This window comes from Moschus berezovskii, chromosome 11, assembly GCF_049115385.1.
Source record: "Moschus berezovskii isolate FMDL1 chromosome 11, NW_MosBer_1.0, whole genome shotgun sequence".
In the NCBI taxonomy this organism is placed as follows: domain Eukaryota; kingdom Metazoa; phylum Chordata; class Mammalia; order Artiodactyla; family Moschidae; genus Moschus; species Moschus berezovskii.
The window spans coordinates 99,779,144-99,797,634 of NC_142470.1; positions in this window are offsets into that span (position 1 = coordinate 99,779,144).

Genomic DNA, 18,491 nt, shown 5'->3' on the forward strand with positions numbered 1-18,491 from the left:
GGACAGACTGTGTGCATGTCCCTCCCCGGGAGGTGGTCACACAGTCTGGAACTAGCCTGGGTGCCGCTTCCCAATGTCAGCCAGTTGGGCAGTCCCCAGTCTGAGTGCCGTCCCCACTACGGGTCAGATTTGTGAAATACTTGTCTCTGAACCTTCACGGTCCTGTCTACGGTGCTCATCAGGCTCTCTGGCCTTACGGATGCATCACCCATTTGCCCTTTAAGGTCATGTGCACTGATCACATCCATAGATCACATTGGGTGTCCGCAGCAGTCGCTGGTTGTGTAGAAGAGTTAAAGCTCATGTTGTCTGGGGTTGCCCATACACCACGTGATTCTGAGTGCAGCTCAGGGGACTGAGGCGGTCATCACACCTTTCCTCCAGCCTGTGTTTAGGCCTGAGCCTCTGAGCTGAGCCTGGGTCACTTGGGTGGGGAGCTGTTCCCGACCCGCGCTCTAGGGGGCGCCATGCCCGCTAGACTTCATGTGACGGGCGTCTCGGGAGGTCCGCGGTGGCCGGCCTGGGCAGGTCGCAGGGAGACCTGCGTTTTGCTGGTCGCCTAGGTCTTGCCCACAGCCCTCAGCAGCACCTTGTGCCTTCTGTTTTGTTTTTCTTCTGTCAGAAGCCAAAGAGGCTTCTGCTGCCATTTCAAGGGAAGGACAGTGGATTATTTTTTTTTGGGGGAGGGGGTTATTGCTGTGTGGGCACTTCTCTAGCTGCCCAGAGCAGGAGCTACCCTTTAGTTGCTGTGTGCGGGCTTCTCATTGCAGTGGCGGCTCTTGTTGTGGAGCATGGGCTCTGGGCATGTGGGCTTCGGTAGTTGCGCACAGACTCAGTAGTTGCAGCTCCCAGGCTGTAGCTCAGGAGTTGCGGCGCATGGGCTTAGTTGCTCCCCGGCTTTCCGGGCCAGGGATTTAACCGGAGCCTCCTGCATTGGCAGGCAGATTCTTTACAACTGAGCCATCAGGGAAGCCCTGCCTCTGTTGTTTTGCTCTTTCAAGGTCTTCACTTTGATGGCCAAGTAGCTAGCTCCAACCCCTCATTAAAGACAGTATTTTGTTTCTCTTGGGTGTGGGAATTCTGGTATTCTGTGCTGTGGCAAGTTTTTGTTCATCAGAAAAAGACCAAGATTGGAAAACCACTTTATTACTGAGTCTTTTTATTTTGGCTTAATGACATGCAGGAGCTAACTTATTGGTAAAAACTTTTAAAAGAATATTTTCAAATATTTTCTAATTTTCTTATTATGAACTTAATCTAGTGGATTGCTTTTTTAAAATTAAGTTTATGAAGAAATAAAAACATGTCATGGTTCACCACTGAAGGCATTAGTTTAGTTCAGTTCAGTTGCTCAGTCATGTCCGACTCTTTGCGACACCATGAACCGCAGCACACCAGGCCTCCCTGTTCATCACCAACCCCTGGAGTTTACCCAGACTCATGTCCACTGAGTCGGTGATGCCATCCAACATCTCATCCTCAGTCGTCCCCTTCTCCTCCCACCTTCAATCTTTCTCAGCACCAGAATCTTTTCCAATGAGTCAGCTCTTCGCATCAGGTGGCCAAAGTATTGGAGTTTCAGCTTTACCATCAGTCCTTCCAATGAATACTCAGGACTGATCTCCTTTAGGATGGACTGGTTTGATCTCGAAGTCCAAGGGACTCTTAAGAGTCTTCTCCAACACCATATTTCAAAGACATCAATTCTTCGGCGCTCAGCTTTCTTTATAGTCCAACTCTCAGATCCATGCATGACCACTGGAAAAACCATAGCCTTGACTAGACAGACCTTTGTTAGCCAAGTAATGTCTCTGTTTTTTAATATGCTGTCTAGATTGGTCATAACTTTCCTTCCAAGGAGTAAGTGTCTTTTAATTTCATGGCTGCAGTCACCATCAACAGTGATTTTGGAGCCCCCAAAAATAAAGTCTGCCACTGTTCCCGCTGTTTCCCCATCTATTTGCCATGAAGTGATGGGACGGGAGTACCTGGTTAAATACAAATGATAGGAGTTTAAAGATTAAATACAAATTGTAGGAACTGAAGATGTATGTGCTCACAATATATTTTAAAGATATAAAATATAAAATGTGATATAAGATAATTTGATTTTAGATCATATTTTCTAGATCAGTTAGAAATCTTCTTTGCTAGTGTTACAAGAGTTGCCAGGAAAATAGATATCTTCTGCCTATTTCACCAAAATACTGTTTCTTTTTTTCTGTTAAAGAAAAGAAGGAAATACTTTTGTTAGCTATAATGAGTTTTAAAGAGGGTCTGTAAGTGCGGGTGTGCCTCGAATTAAGAAAGTCAGACATTTAAATAGTTGACCTAGCAGAGCACGTGAATTAGAGCACGTAATTACTTAAATGGTCTTCAGTTTGTGAAAGGATTTACAACAGGTTTCCTCTAAATAGCTAACTCTCTAGTGAATTTAAATTATTAGTGTGTTTTTAAAAATTAATTCCTTTTTCCCTTTTTAAAGGAACACACCTGTTGCATTAGACAAGGTGTGTCAGAATGAAGAACAGCAGAAAGGTTTGTCAAGCACGTTTGTAGACTGAGTTATAACTCACTTCACTAAGCTTCCTTTGGGAGGGGAGGGTTTCTCAGCAATAAACGGTAAAAGCTGAGCTTACCTTGGCTCTGGCTTCTTAGAATTGATGGGGGGCAGATATGTGGGGCCTCCAGGTACATGCAGGTGGTGGGGCTGCTCTGACTTCCTGCTTCGGACTGGGGTGAGAGGAGGGCGAAGGTCTGTGGACCCCAGGGCCACCCCAGGCTGATCCTTTCCATCCTGAAGTGGGAGGGAGTGTAGGGTGGGCATGATCCCAGATGGTGAAGAGCAAGAGGAAGAGAATCTTGATTGGATCTGACTCTGTGACCTGGAACAGAAACGTCACCCCACCTGGCCTTGCTGTGGTTGTTGTTCAGTTGCTCAGTCGTGTCTGACTCTTTGCAGCCCCGTGGACTGCAGCACGCCGGGCTTCCCTGTCCTTCATTATCTCTCAGAGCTTGCTCAAACTCATGTCCATTGAGTCGGTGATGCCATCTAACCATCTCATCCTCTGTCACCCCCTTCTTCTCCTGCCCCCAATCTTTCCCAGCATCAGGGTCTTTTCCAACGAGTCGGCTCTTCACATCAGGTGGCCACAATATTGGAGCTTCAGCTTCAGCATCAGTCCTTCCAATGAATATTCAGGGTTGATTTCCTTTAGGATTGACTGGTTTGATCTCCTTGCAGTTCAGGGGCTCTTGAGTCTTCTCCCTCTTGGTTATATAACCCTTCAAATTGACATGGAAATTCAACTAAGATGAGAATTTCAGCCACAGTCTTTCCTCTAAGACTGTGTTTCTCAATATGTGCACTTAGATGTGCATTCATCTAAAGATGAAGCCCATGAACGTTATTGCTCAGTCTTGACAGATTCCTGCCCTCAGAACCTTGCAAATGGCTCCTGGGTGTGCCTGTGAGATGTGTGTCTAAGTTGAGGCTCTGTGAGACCATGGCTTTAGTCCACCATGCACGCATTCAGCTGGACCAGTTCTGTCCTTTTGGTTGTAAAGAATGATTTCAGCTGCGCAGCACAGGGAACTCTACTCAGTGCTCTGTGGTGATCTAGATGGGAAAGAGATCCAAGAAAAGAGGGCATATATATATATATATATATATATATATATATATATGTATATATACACACTTCCTGCTGGTTCACTTTGCTGTACAGCAGAAACTAACACGACATTGTAAAACAATTACATTCCAGTAAAAATTTTAAAAAATGAGATGGAGAAGGAAAATAAACTCACACCGTTTTATGTATAGCATAAGAACTTCATACGTGAATAATAGTCCTGAAAGAAAAAAGGCTTCAGGTTGAGGCCCAAGATCACTGTTTTGAGCTTTCATCTGTGGCTAATTACCAACCCAAGGTACTGTGTTTGTCATTCATTCATTTGAGGAACATTTCTGTGTCTCCTACTTTATATTCATGACTGTTGTTGCCACGGGGTATCTAGCAGTCAGTTAGAGACAGAATACCTGTTCTAGCTGGGGTAATTCAGTTCAGTTCAGTTCAGTTCAGTCGCTCAGTCGTGTCCGACTCTTTGCGACCCCATGAATCACAGCACGCCATAACAGATGATGGTAAATAAAGCCAGCAGACACAGACTTGTTCTTGGCAAAATTAGAAAAATAAGGAGAATGTAGGGTGTTTTTCCGGAGAAGGCAATGGCAAGCCACTCCAGTACTATTGCCTAGAAAATTCCATGGATGGAGGAGCCTGGTTGGCTGTAGTCCGTGGGGTCGCTAAGGGTCAGACACGACTGAGCGACTTCACTTTCACTTTTCACTTTCACACATTGGAGAAGGAAATGCAACCCACTGCAGTGTTCTTGCCTGGAGAATCCCAGGGACGGGGGAGCCTGGTGGGCCTCCGTCTATGGGGTCGCACAGAGTTGGACACGACTGAAGTGACTTAGCAGCAGCAGCAGCAGGGTGTTTTTCATACAGCTATAGGAAATTAAGGTAAAATATTGCTCACATATCAGTATTAGATTTTAGCATTTTATAATTAGTTTAATCTGTGTTTATGCAGCAATTGTGACATCAGATAGTAATAAAAGATTCAGCAAAATGGAAAGTTGGTGTGCTCGCCAGGCTCTAGGACTGCCCCCGATGAGCCCCCACCTCATGGTGGTGCCCCAGCCTCGTGGAGAGTTGGTGTTAGGGTGGGTCTGCATGAGCAATAGACCCCAGCAGAGTGATGGTGGCCAATTCTGAGACTTGTGTCTAAGACACTGTGGTTTCCATCATGGTCACCTGCTCTTTCTTGGATCATCGGATGGGGTGTGAAGCCAGCTGCTCTGTTGCCAGCAGTCCTGTAGGGAGGGCCAGCCAGTGTGGCACCGAGGCCTCTGTGAAAAGCCAGGGGACAACTTGGGCCCACAGCACCTGGGTGTGCATGGGAGCTGGTCCTCTGCCCCAGACAAGCCGTCAGTGGATGCAGCAATGTGTCCTCATGAGAGATCTCAAGGCCATCAACTTAGAATACTGGGGCACCCAATGTCTTTAGCATATGCTGCTCTAAAAACAAGGCTTATCTAAAGGTATTGAAATAATATTTAGTTATGAATTGATATAATGCTATGTAATCAAGACAGCAAGTAATATCTAGAACTGTTAAATTGGATGATTAAGTATAGTTACAATTAGTATGGGCTTCCCTGGTGACTCAGTGGTAAATAATCCACCTGCCAATACAGGAGATGCAGGTTTGATCCCTGGGTTGGGAAGATCCCCTGGAGAAGGAAATGGCAACTCACTCCAGTATTCTTGCCTGGGAAATCCCATGGACACAGGAGCATGATGGGCTACAGTCTGTGGGGTTGCAAAGAGTCAGACATGACTTAGCAACTGAACAACAACTATTAATATTAGATTATTGCTCTGTGATCATGTTATTTTTTCTGGAAGATTAGTCCTTTTCACCTACCTTTCTGTCTTTTATTTTAATTAGGTTTTCAATTGTGTTAACTTCTATATTCATTTAAGATCATCCACAGAATCCCAAGTCACTTTCAGTTTAGTTCAGTTCAGTTCAGTCGCTCAGTCGTGTCCGACTCTCCGTGACCCCATGAATCACAGCACACCAGGCCTCCCTGTCCATCACCAACTCCCGGAGTTCACTCAAACTCATGTCCATCGAGTCGGTGATGCCATCCAGCCATCTCATTCTCTGTCGTCCCCTTCTCCTCCAGCCCCCAATCCGTCCCAGCATCAGAGTCTTTTCCAGTGAGTCAACTCGTCACATGAGGTGGCCAAAGTATTGGAGTTTCAGCTTTAGCATCAGTCCTTCCAATGAACACCCAGGATTGATCTCCTTTAGAATGGACTGGTTGGATCTCCTTGCAATCCAAAAGTCTGTGTGCTAATTAAAATAAACATTATAGGGTATGTTATATCTATGGAAAATACATTTAGAAATGTCCATGTGTTTTAAGTAATGCTACACACTATGAGCACTTTCTATAGGGTATAACGTCTTTATTAAAAGAGACTTTTTGCTGTATAGCCCAGGAAGCTCAGCTCGGTGCTCTGTGATGACCGAGACGGTGGGAGGTGGGCTGGGGTGTGGTGGCGGAGGGAGGCTCCAGAGGGAGGGGCAAATGTATACATATAGCTGATTCAGTTGTTGTATGCAGAAACAAGCAACTTTGCAAAGTAGTTTTGTTGTTATTTAGTTGCTAAGTCATGTCCTACTCTTTGTGATCCCATGGACTGTAGCCTGCCAGGCTCCTCTGTCTATTGGATTCTCCAGGCAAGAATACTGGAGTAGGTTGCTATTCCCTTCTCGGATCTTTCCGGCCCATGGATCGAGCCCACATCTCCTGCATTGACCCATGGGTTCTTTACCAGTGAGCCACCAGGGAAACCCCAATTATCCTCCAATTAAAAAATTTAAAAATAAAAATTTAAATAAGACCAGAAAATGAAAGAAACTTTTGAAGCATAGAAGACTCAGCTGTGTCTTAATTTCTGATATCTTTAAATTTCATTGAAATAAAATATGATGCCATTTGTTCAGGTCAGATTCCCTATCAACACCACCTTGTGCCCTGGGACAGTCTGTCCAGTTAAAAGACTATTAGTTTCTCTGTTTTCAGAGAGTCAAACCCAAATCTATGGTGTAAAAGTAATTAGATATTTTAAGCAGTGATAAGAACATCACAAATAATCAATTTCTATGGCATCACCAGCGACTTTGTTAAGAAAAAGTCTATAAACACAAGAATTTATTACTGAATATCTGCCAGTCTATCAGGCATTGATTCTCCAGTTTGCACAGACTGCCTGGTGCAAAAGGAGATCTGTGATGATGCTCACCTCTCATTTCCCCCTCAGATATAAAGAACAAGAATGCAAGTTTCCCATAGAGCCCTCAGTATAAGGCATAAGTGTCTTTATGGTCTTAAAGATGTATTGTGAGACTTTGAACAAAAATAGGAAACCAGCGAACTGCTTGGGAGTAATTAGACGTAATCTGATGCCTGCCACCCCATAAGAGGCAGAGCTAATTACAATTACAATACACCGTGCTTAGAAACATATTTATTATGCTTATTGCATAGATGTTTATTTCACCTGAAAGAAAAGGACTACAAAGGCATTTCTGTGTAATCAAAACAGAGATCATCTTCTTTTCCCGACCATATCTATTTCAATTTCTCAGGTTCATGGCAGACAGCATTTTTGTATGCTTTAACCTTTGGGCTCCTTACATACATAAAAGAACATAGCTTAAGAAAAAATTCGCACATCCACCCTCAGCACCCCCTTCCCCGTCAGTGGAGACAGAATGAAATATAATAATTTGACACAATAACTTAGCCATAGTTTCCTTGGAAAATAAATTCAGCACTTATATATTCATTAAAAGGTGAAACATAGTTAATCCTCAAAACTGAAATGAACCACAAAGATCCAATAGAACTTCCCCAGCACACTTTTATACGTGCTGCTCTCATAATAAAATGTGAAACATTCATTACCCTAATTAAAATAACACCAATCGGAACCAAAATGTAAGTTGTGACTTAAAGTAGAAAAGTGGAGATAGATTAATAATATTCCCATTATTCAGGTTGACTTTGACTTATTAAGATGCAATGTAAGTCAAAAAACGTCCATCCTATGCTTCAAGTTAATTTTCCTTTTCATTCAGTCCAGAACGTGACTTCCGTGTTATATAGAAGATATCTGAAATTAAAGTTTAAGTAGTAGAAGAAGGAAATTAAAAGAGTTAAAGGGGATAATCATAACTTTATAAGAATTTAGTGGTGATGCTTTTCTTTTCAGGGCATGATTTGCTAGGGCTGGAAGCTGGGCAGGAGCTGAACGGTTGTGGTTACCATTCCTCCCAGGGAAGGAGGGGCGTATGCTCATAGGCAGACATGTGTCGGTAGATCCCTGGGGGTCCCTGGCACCCTGATCCTAGAGTGTGTGGATTTTTTTTGCACAGTAAGGAGGAGAGCTCTGTAGGTAAAGTGCTCTGGGACCTTCTGATTTCATGTGACCTTTGCCTTTGAGACCTGAATTAAAATCTGCTCCCTGGAAAGGGCAAATCAGTGAAGTTATGTTTAGTCTAAAAATGCAGTTTTCAAAAAACATAGTTTTGGCATATGCTAAGCTATTCCTTTATCAATCCAGGTGGGCCTAGTGGTAAAGGACTCGGCCTGCCAATGCAGGTGACACAAAAGACGGGGTTTCTATCTCTGGGTTGGGAAGATCCCCTGGAGGAGGGCATGGCAACCCACTCTGGTGTTCTTGCCTGGAGAATCCCATGGAGAGAGGAGCCTGGTGGGCTATGGTCCATAGGGTCATATGAGTCAGACACGACTCAAGTGACTTAGCAGGCATGCAAGGTGTTTCCTTACACAGAAACCTCCCCTTTGCTCCAAAGATTTGTCTGACAGAATTGAACACATAACTGTTGCCAGAGGAGGAGAATCCCATGTGTCCTTTTGATTTTGGAGAAAGTACCAGCCATGTTGAAAGATGCTGACCAAGAGTTGTGACCACAGGTCTACTTCGGGGTTCTCCCCACATGTTTTTGCTAAGTTGCTCAAACAATTGACTTTTTTGTGACCTCATGGACTGTAGCCTGCCAGGCTTCTCTGTCCATGGGATTTTCCAGGCAAGAATATTGGAATGGGCTGCCATTTCCTTCTCCATGGAAGATTTTAATTTAAAGCTCATTGAATTAACATTTTTAGTTTAAGGCATGATGTAAGGTAAACGGTGTTTCATTAGTAGTTTGCATAATATCTCTCAAGTTTGTCAGTGACTGAACAAAAGGATGCATACAATTTCTCGTTTCGATTCTTAAAGATTTAAGTTGACAGACATATTTTCATAACAAAGAGCTACAATAAAGCTCTGGTTGAGTTTACAAAAATGTCAGGATATGCAGCAAAAATCCTTTTCAAAATACTACAAGCCTTGTTAAAATATCGGCCCCCATTTTTTTTACGGGATTCTTTGGTTTATTCAACAGTTACAGTCTAAAACTGTGGAAATGGTAGAACCCGCTTCCACAGTAGTCCTGAGTAGTGAGAAAAACAGAGTTTTCTATAAAGTAACGGTACCACCTAAATCCGCTTTAGGTCAGCACTGAGGACTGCAATAAGTCAGAATTCAAAGAGCCAGGCTGCACCCGGGAAGGTCCGGGCTGGCTGGGAAGGACACGCTCCCCACTTGGAGAAGCAGGGCTGCGGTGAATACATCAGACAGAAAGGCAGAAACAACCGCTGACACCTAAAGCCACATGAATGGGGAGCACTCTAACGACACACTCAAGAGTGCTGCCCCTCTCTGCATGTTCTTCTGGCGAGAATAGTACATGTAACAGGACAACCTGGGCAGAGCTTAAACTGCCGGGAGAAATGAGACTGTCTGTGCCACTCAGGAGGCATGAGTTTTCCCCAGCTGTCTGGATCTGTCCAGACATGTTCCATTGCCCATCCTGTTGCGACTGGCAATTAAACAGAGGTTCCAGCTAGGAGATCCCAAATTTCATTCCATACTCTTCCTCTTTGTGGGACCCAATTTGACTTTTTTCCCTACTGAAATACTTCATTCGTCCATATAGCTGTCTATGTGTGTTTATGTGTATTTCTAATACACCTGAACAACTGTGACAGCCCTCTAATAAAATATGGATTCCCTACTCTGAAAGAAAAGGGAGTTTGCAAAAGTACAAACTCTCTATGGTTAAACACCCATGCGTTTAAAAACACTCCTACTTTGATATTCTCTGTCAACTCTGTCTCATCTACCTACACTGGCACAAGAAGTTCCAAGATGGTTAACCCTTGAATGTATGGTGAGATGGAGCATGAGCTTTAAGAGGCTAGAAAGGAAAACAAATAGCATATATTAATGCGTATATGTGGAATCTGAGACAATTGGTATAGACAATCTTATTAAATATTTACAAAGCAGAAGTAGAAACACAGGTGTAAAGAACAAACGATGACTACCCAGGGGGAAGAGGGAAATGGGATGAATTAGGAGATTAGCGCTGACACATGCACCCTATTGATACTATGTATAAAATAGATGACTAACAGGAACCTACTGTTTACCACAGGGAACTCTACGCTGAGCTCTGTGGTGACCTAAACAGGAAGGAAATATAAAAAAGAGGGATATATATGTACGTATAACTGATTCACTTTACTGTACTCTAGAAACTAACTCAACACTGTAAAGCAACTATACTCCGATAAAATTAAAAAAATTTCTTTTTAATTAAAAAAAATTTTTTTTAAGTTTTTTAAAAAAAATTACAAAAGAATAGTAATCCAAACATAAGTCAGTAAACATGAAAGTCTTGAGAGGCTACATGTTGCAAAGAAGAAATACAAGAAAAATCTTGGAAGTGTTAACAAAATATGAAAGGAAACTTGGGAAGGAGAACATTGTGCATTTACTTAAGTCAACTCTGCATTTGCTGGCATGAAAAATGCGTTTTAGCAAGGCCCTGTTTGGATCTGAAGATTGTCAGGGGAGCAGGAATGACCACCGTTAAGACCTGATGACTCATGACGTCTTGCATTAAAAACAAACCCCGCAATGGGAAAAAAGAATAATACCTTAAAAAAAAAATCACTCACCAATTGGCAACTCAGATTTTGCTTTATGAGTGCGGACAAGCCAATTTTATGTGATAGTTTGTTGTATTTAAAGACAGTGTAAAACTCTCGTCACAAACAGTTGTTTACAGTGCGTTTTCCAGCGCCGAGCTGTTTTAAAGCTCAATTGTGCATTTTGCAGATAAAGTGGGAAAACTAACTGAAGGCTGTATTGTAAGCAGTGGTTGCCGTGGAAACCCCAGTTTCAAGAGCTGGTTCTCCATTACCACTTAATTTAGGCTTCCTAATTGCATTCCACTAAATCGGTAGCGACAATATCTGCAGAGCAAAACTGCATGCCCAGTCTAGCGCAAACCTCTTTGAAACAGGCTTTTTGAAAGCCAGGAACTATAAAAACTCAGCAGGGCGCGGACCATAGGAGAAACCTGCAGTTCAAATGCACTCCTGTCTGCTTTCTCATCCTTGGTAACTTCAGCGCGTTCCACACCAATCTATTAGTTCAGTCTACCTTAAAGATCATAAAGCTCTGCCATGTGGAAAGTCATCTGTCCGGCCACACATTGGTGCAAAATAGATTTAATTGTCCTCCCAGCCCAGTATCATGGCCATCTTATTTTACTCCACACCAGCAGGTAGCTATGCACAGTCTCACTTTCCTTGAACTGCCCTTGTTCCACAATGCAAGGAGAACAATCCTTTCTCAGTGGAAAGGATGGGCCGCCGTTGGGCTGAGCAGAGAGCCAGACCGCCCATCTGCGACTCGGGGAGAGACTTGTCAGAACCACTAGATGTACAAGCATCCCAATTATCGACCGCGCTGCTTTAATAGAGGAGGCAACTAATATGATAGTGCAAGTGACGCTCAGGCGAGGAGCTCTCCGTCACTGTCAGATTAACACTTGAGTTAAACTCTTGTAAATCAGTCACATTATGTGGCCGTGGGAGAAATACACACAGATCTATTAGGCTTCAGATTCCACAAGGCTCTCTCCACCCCAGTACTGATGCCGGATGCTCTATCAATCTGAATTTTGTCATGTTTATTATTTTGCAATTACTAACATGGGCCACATTGGAAAGATGGAAGTTGCCCGTGATGAGATTCTGAAAGAGAGCCATGTATCTTTGGTGGCGGAGGAGAAGGAGGTCAGCTCTCCTGGGAGCGTGCAGTGGCACCCCTGTGTAATACCCAGTGGGAGAGGCAGACAGCTCACCCTTGACCAACAGCCAAGTCCCACAGTCCCTGTCTGCTCTCTGAACAGCAAGTACTTTCAGGCAGAATGCCCCGCTGTCCTGAAGTCCACAGCTTCGTGCCCATCCGTAGCGAAGCTCATCATTTCCTAGCTGGGGTCCCTAGGATCTGGCATCTTTATTCCAGGCAAAGAGATGCTTTTGCTCCAGAGAGACCAGTAAACAACTGTGGCGTTTATCTGCTCCCTGGCGTCGGCGCACGTTGCTAGAGCAGCCTTGGGGCCGCTGCCAAGACTCCACTATTGTCCTCCAGCTCCCAAGGTTTTCAATGCCCCTGCTCGCCCAACTGCGGGGCTTCTGCAGAAATGAATGAGGCATTTCCCAGGACAAGACTTTATGAATGAGACAGACTGTGTATTACAAGACAAGGGGCTCCGTGCATCCCTCAGATTAATAAAACAAATGTTAACGGTGTCTTGCCTCTCTGTTCTAGCAGGAGTGTGCAGGGATGGGAAATAACATCCCTGATGAGGCTTTGCCAGAAGTCTCTCCACTGAGTCCTGCTATACAAAGGGCAGGCATCTGCGAGTCCTGGTCCAGGTGGACTCTGATATGTGAACACACGCTGGTCCCATGTAGCCAGGAGGTGTCATGTTCTTGGACCAATTTAAGCTGCAAGAGAACAAGGCCACTGTGTGTGCTTGTGGCCGGCTGCCCTGCGGTGCAGACTTACATGTTAACCTTTGCTTTAAATACACTGACAGGCTTCTGTAAGTGGGAACCTATTATCTTGGAGATGAAGTTCTAGCAAAAACATGAGTTACAGCTCTGGGATTTTTGCTAGCCTCAGTTGTGAAGACCTAAATCAGTGCATTCCTGTCCAGTCCCCAGGAGGACTGGTCCTCAGCCTTGTTGGCACCAGAGACTGGTTTCATGGAAGACAGTTTTTCCACAGACTGGGGGCGGGGGGAGGATGGTTTGGGGATGATACGGGCATGTTACATTTATTGTGCACTTTATCTCTATTACTATTACATTATTCCCACCTCAGATCACCAAGTGTGAGATCCTGGAGGTTGGAGACCCCTGCCCCGGTGCATCCTGAAGCTTCCTAGGCATGCACCCTGAACTGTGAACACGGCTCTCACATTCTGCGTCACGCTGAGCTTCGATATCCTTCTAAGTTCATTTCCTTTCATTTTGTCCTCACCAGAGACAGAGAAGTCACTGAGCAGGTTTTGTGTCTTCACCTTGATGTTGCCATCCTTCAGCTAAGCCCGAAAAGCCAAACCTCTCCCTCGAGCTGGCTCCCAGATCCTGGCCCTGTGTCCTCATCTGCAAAAACACAGCAGCAGCTCCCAGAGGAGCCAGCAGCCTTGAGATCAAGGAAAAGGAAGAGGCAACTTTGTTCAAGCATCAGGTTCCTGCTCATTTCCTTTCACTCTGCCCTCGTGGAAACGCTCTGATTTTATCTGCGTTCTCCCACTTTGCCACTGCTTATCTCTGATCCACCTCACAAAACTAATAAAAGACTAATGTTTCCTTCTCATCCTTAACGATGAATTCTAATTCTAAAACTTCCTTGATCAACTCTCTGATTTCCTAAAACAAAACCCCAAATCTTTGGGCTTAAAATCAAGCCTCGTTTCGGGACACATTCTCTGTACTCTATGGAAAGCAAATTGCAGCAGCCACAGACAATGATTCCTGCTGAATTACAAATCATGGGGCGCTGCATAAATAGTTATGAGGAAAAATTGCAAGCTAATACTGCTGATAGGATCAATAACATCCTTGATAGTAACATACCCAGGGGTTCTATAAATTATCTATCCACCGAAATGTCAATATAATAAAACCTGGAGGAATTTATATCAAGATCAATTCTCTGCTAATTCCCAAGTGAATAATACATCAAATTGGATATCTTAAAGATCTTCTCTAATCGACTTAAGAAACTGGTTGAATTGGTCATCACACTGTTTCAACTCATGGCTGTTAGCAAGCCTTTTCCTCTCTTTTCAAATTTATACACTGTTTTAGCATATTGCCCAGGATAGCAAAGAAAAATAAAATGGACCCTTGATATAGTCCATAGGTTGTTAGGACCCACTCAATTATATTTACTAGGAAATATTTTATATTGATATTATTTCTTTCTGAATCTCAGTGTTTAGTTAAGGGTCTGCTGCTGCTGCTAAGTCACTCCAGTCGTGTCCGACTCTGTGCAGCTCCACAGACGGAAGCCCACCAGGCTTCCCTGTCCCCGGGACTCTCCAGGCAAGAGCACTGGAGTGGGTTGCCATTTCCTTCTCCAATATGTGAAAGTGAAAAGTGAAAGTGAAGGGTCTAGAACGTAGAAAATGTTTTTGGAATAAGCAACTATACATCTGAGAAATGGAATATTTCCTGCTGTATCAGTAAACAAGGATGTCACAGTCATCAGCGATTTCGGCCCTCCAAGGTGAGCTAGTGAGCTCTAAGGGCACTCAGGAAGGAGAAGAATACCTGCCACCTAGCAGCCACCAGACTTCAGCCACTCCCTACAGTGAGCCCCAAGGGAGGTCAGGATGTGAAAAAAAAACATGGGATACTGGCCCAGGATTTATTTGATGTCAAAGGAATGACTTCGGTGAGCCCAGACTCTTGCATCTTCTCACACATAGAAAACAGCTAAATTCCTTCAGCTGGGAATTCTGGTTTTCTTTAAATAGCACTAATCTTTCGATGTTCAGACTACCTGCCTTTTATTACGAAACTATGTAACCTGGCTCCTCCCCTCACCTCCTCTCAGGGTTGCTTGAGATGCTGTGTCCTGGGCTTGAAGTCCTGAAGCCTAACTCTCAGTTTTTAGGTTGTGACTTTTTTAAGTTGACCCATCGATTGGGGTTTTAAAATCTTTAGCTGATGCTGTTCATTTTCTCTCTCTCTTTTTTCCCCTCTTGCCATCTTTAAATTAATTACTCGGTAAATTTTCAAATGTTAGATCGCAACCTATACAGATTTTTGGAGAAAAATTAGAGCTACACTGTAAGTGGAAAGTTTTGTGATCTTAAGATGACAGTCAGAGTTCTCTAGGTCTCCCTGTCATGTCAGGTAGCTTTCAAAGTGGCAAGGACTCTCCTAGCTCACTAGGGGGAGGCGATTGGGTCGGGGATGGCTGATTAACTCTTATGAACACAACATGGCTTTCATATATGGTTCTCTATTAAAAAAAAGATTTTAGAGCTCCATATAATGGTCTGTCCATGTGTAGAGTCTTCTCTCTTGTTGTTGGAAAAGGGTTTTGCTATGGCCAGTGCATTTTCTTGGCAAAACTCTATTAGCCTTTGCTCTGCTTCATTCTGTACTCCAAGGCCAAATTTGCCTGTTACTCCAGGTGTTTCTTGACTTCCCACTTTTGCATTCCAGTCCCCTATAATGAAAAGGACATCTTTTTTGGGTGTTAGTTCTAAAAGGTCTTGTAGGTGTTCATAGAACCGTTCAACTTCTGCTTCTTCAGCTTCACTGGTTGGGCCATAGACTTGGATTACTGTGATATTGAATGGTTTGCGTTGGAAACAAACAGAGATCATTCTGCTCCAACAACATAAGAGAAGACTCTATACACGGTCAACACTGAAATCAGACTGATTATATTCTTTGCAGCCAAAGATGGAGAAGCTCTATACAGTCAGCAAAAACAAGAACGGGAGCTGACTGTGGCTCATATCGTGAACTCCTTATTGCCAAATTCAGACTTAAAGAAAGTAGGGAAAACCACTAGACCATTCAGGTATGAACTAAATCAAATCCCTTATGATTATACAGTGGAAGTGAGAAATAGATTTAAGGGACTAGATCTGATAGACAGAGTACCTGATGAACTATGCATGGAGGTTCGTGACATTGTACAGGAGATAGTGATCAAGACCATCCCCAAGAAAAAGATATGCAAAAAAGCAAAATGGCTGTCTCAGGAGGCCTTACAAATAGCTGAGAGAAGAAGAGAAGCAAAAAGCAAAAGAGAAAAGGAAAGATATAACCATTTGAATGCAGAGTTCCAAAGAATAGCAAGGAGAGATAAGAAAGACTTCCTCAGCGATCAATGCAAAGAAATAGAGGAAAACAATAGAATGGGAAAGACTAGAGATCTCTTCAAGAAAATTAGAGATACCAAGGGAACATTTCATGCAAAGATGGGCTCGATCAAGGACAGAAATGGTATGGACCTAACAGAAGCAGAAGATATTAAGAAGAGGTGGCAAGAATACACAGAAGAACTGTACAAAAAAGATCTTCACCAACCAGATAATCACAATGGTGTGATCACTCACCTGGAGCCAGACATCCTGGAATGTGAAGTCAAGTAGGCCTTAGGAAGCATCACTACAAACAAAGCTAGTGGAGGTGATGGAATTCTAGTTGAGTTATTTCAAATCCTAAAAGATGATGCTGTGAAAGCACTGCACTCAATATGCCAGTGAATTTGGAAAACTCAGCAGTGGCCACAGGACTGGAAAAAGTCAGTTTTTATTCCAATCCCAAACAAAGGCAATGCCAAAGAATGCTCAAACTACTGCACAGTTGCACTCATCTCACATGCTAGTAAAGTAATGCTCAAAATTCTCCAAGCCAGGCTTCAATACTACATGAACCGTGAACTTCCAGATGTTCAAGCTGATTTTAGAAAAGGCAGAGGAACCAGAGATCAAATTGTCAACATCTGTTGGATCATCGAAAAAACAAGAGAGTTCCAAAAAAACATCTATTTCTGCTTTATTGACTATGCCAAAGCCTTTGACTGTGTGGATCACAATAAACTGTGGAAAATTCTGAAAGAGATGGGAATACCAGACCACCTGACCTGCCTCTTGAGGAACCTGTATGCAGGTCAGGAAGCAACAGTTAGAACTGGACATGGAACAACAGACTGGTTCCAAATAGGAAAAGGAATATGTCAAGGCTGTATATTGTCACCCTCCTTATTTAAGTTATATGCAGAGTACATCATGAGAAATGCTGGACTGGAGGAAGCACAAGCTGGAATCAAGATTGCCGGGAGAAATATCAATAACCTCAGATATGCAGATGACACCACCCTTATGGCAGAAAGTGAAGAGGAACTCAAAAGCCTTTATTTTAGGGGGCTCCAAAATCACTGCAGATGCTGATTGCAGCCATGAAATTTAAAGACGCTTACTCCTTGGAAGGAAAGTTATGTCCAACCTAGACAGCATATTAAAAAGCAGAGACATTACTTTGCCAACAAAGTTCTGTCTAGTCAAGGCTATGGTTTTTCCAGTGGTCATGTGAGAATTGGACTGTAAATAAAACTGAGCACCGAAGAATTGATGCTCTTGAACTGTGGTGCTGGAGAAGACTCTTGAGAGTCCCTTGGACTGCAAGGAGATCCAACCAGTCCATCCTAAAGGAGATCAGTCCTGAGTGTTCATCGGAAGGACTGATGTTGAAGCTGAAACTCCAATACTTTGGCCACCTGATGCAAAGAACTGACTCATGTGAAAAGAGCCTGATGCTGGGAAAGATTGAAGGTGGGTGAAGGGGACGACAGAGGATGAGCTGTTTGGATGGCATCACGACTGAGCGACTGAACTAAAGTGACGATGGTCTGTGCTCAGTCTCTTAGTTGTGTCCGACTCTTTCTGACCCCATGGACTGTGGAGCTCACCAGGCTCCTCCGTCCATGGGGATTTTCCAGCAAGAATACTGAAGTATCCTCCTCCAGGGGATCTTTCTGACCCAGGGATCGAACGCATGTCTCTTGTGTCTCCTGCTAGTGCCACCTGGGAAGCTCCATATCATGGGTTACATATTAATACTCAAGATAATAAAATTCCAGGAAAATAAGCATTTTCCTTTTTCCTTTTTTTAAAACAAACCCTGTACTAGGCTTGCTTGTTTTTTTAAAAGGCTTCTGGCCTGATTTAAATTACAAAGGAGCTATTTCCTGTATGTTTTAGACACTGAAGAATATTATCTAAGGGGATCATCAGTTACCCCGCTATTCATGGCCCAGTGCGGGGGCTAAATCTGGAGAAGCAGTCAGAGTTCCCTGGGGTGGGTGTCAGGGTTTTCAATGCATCCAGCCATTGTTTTTAAACAGAACCGAAATTATCGATTCTATTTGAAACAAAATATGTTTAAGAAATCTTGCTTCAGTACTTCTTTTTGGTACTTTAATTCTTAGGAGAGAAAACGTGGAGTTTGGATGGGTCTGGTTCTGTGGTTGGTGAGGCTTTGTGCAAAATGAAATGTAGACCCTTTCTTTCCAAAAATAAAAAAATCTCAAAAAAACACAAAAACCAAAAACAGAACAGCAGAGTCCTGAACCAAGCATGGTTCCTTCTAAGTGTGGCCGGCATGTCTGTGGTCCTGACTGGCCTCACTACACTCCCCTTGGCCTTGGTTTTCTGATCTTCCCCTGCGTCCTTTTTTTTTTTCCTTTAAACATTTACTCCCTTTGCCCATAATCCAAAATAATTTTTTAAAGTCTTTACTGAATTTGTTACAATATTGCTTCTGTTTCGTGTTTTGAATTTTTGGCTGCGAGGCATGTGGGATCTTAGGTCCCGAACTAGGGATCGAACCCACACTCCCTGCATTGGAAGGTGAACTCCTAGTCCCTGGGCTGCCTGAGAAGA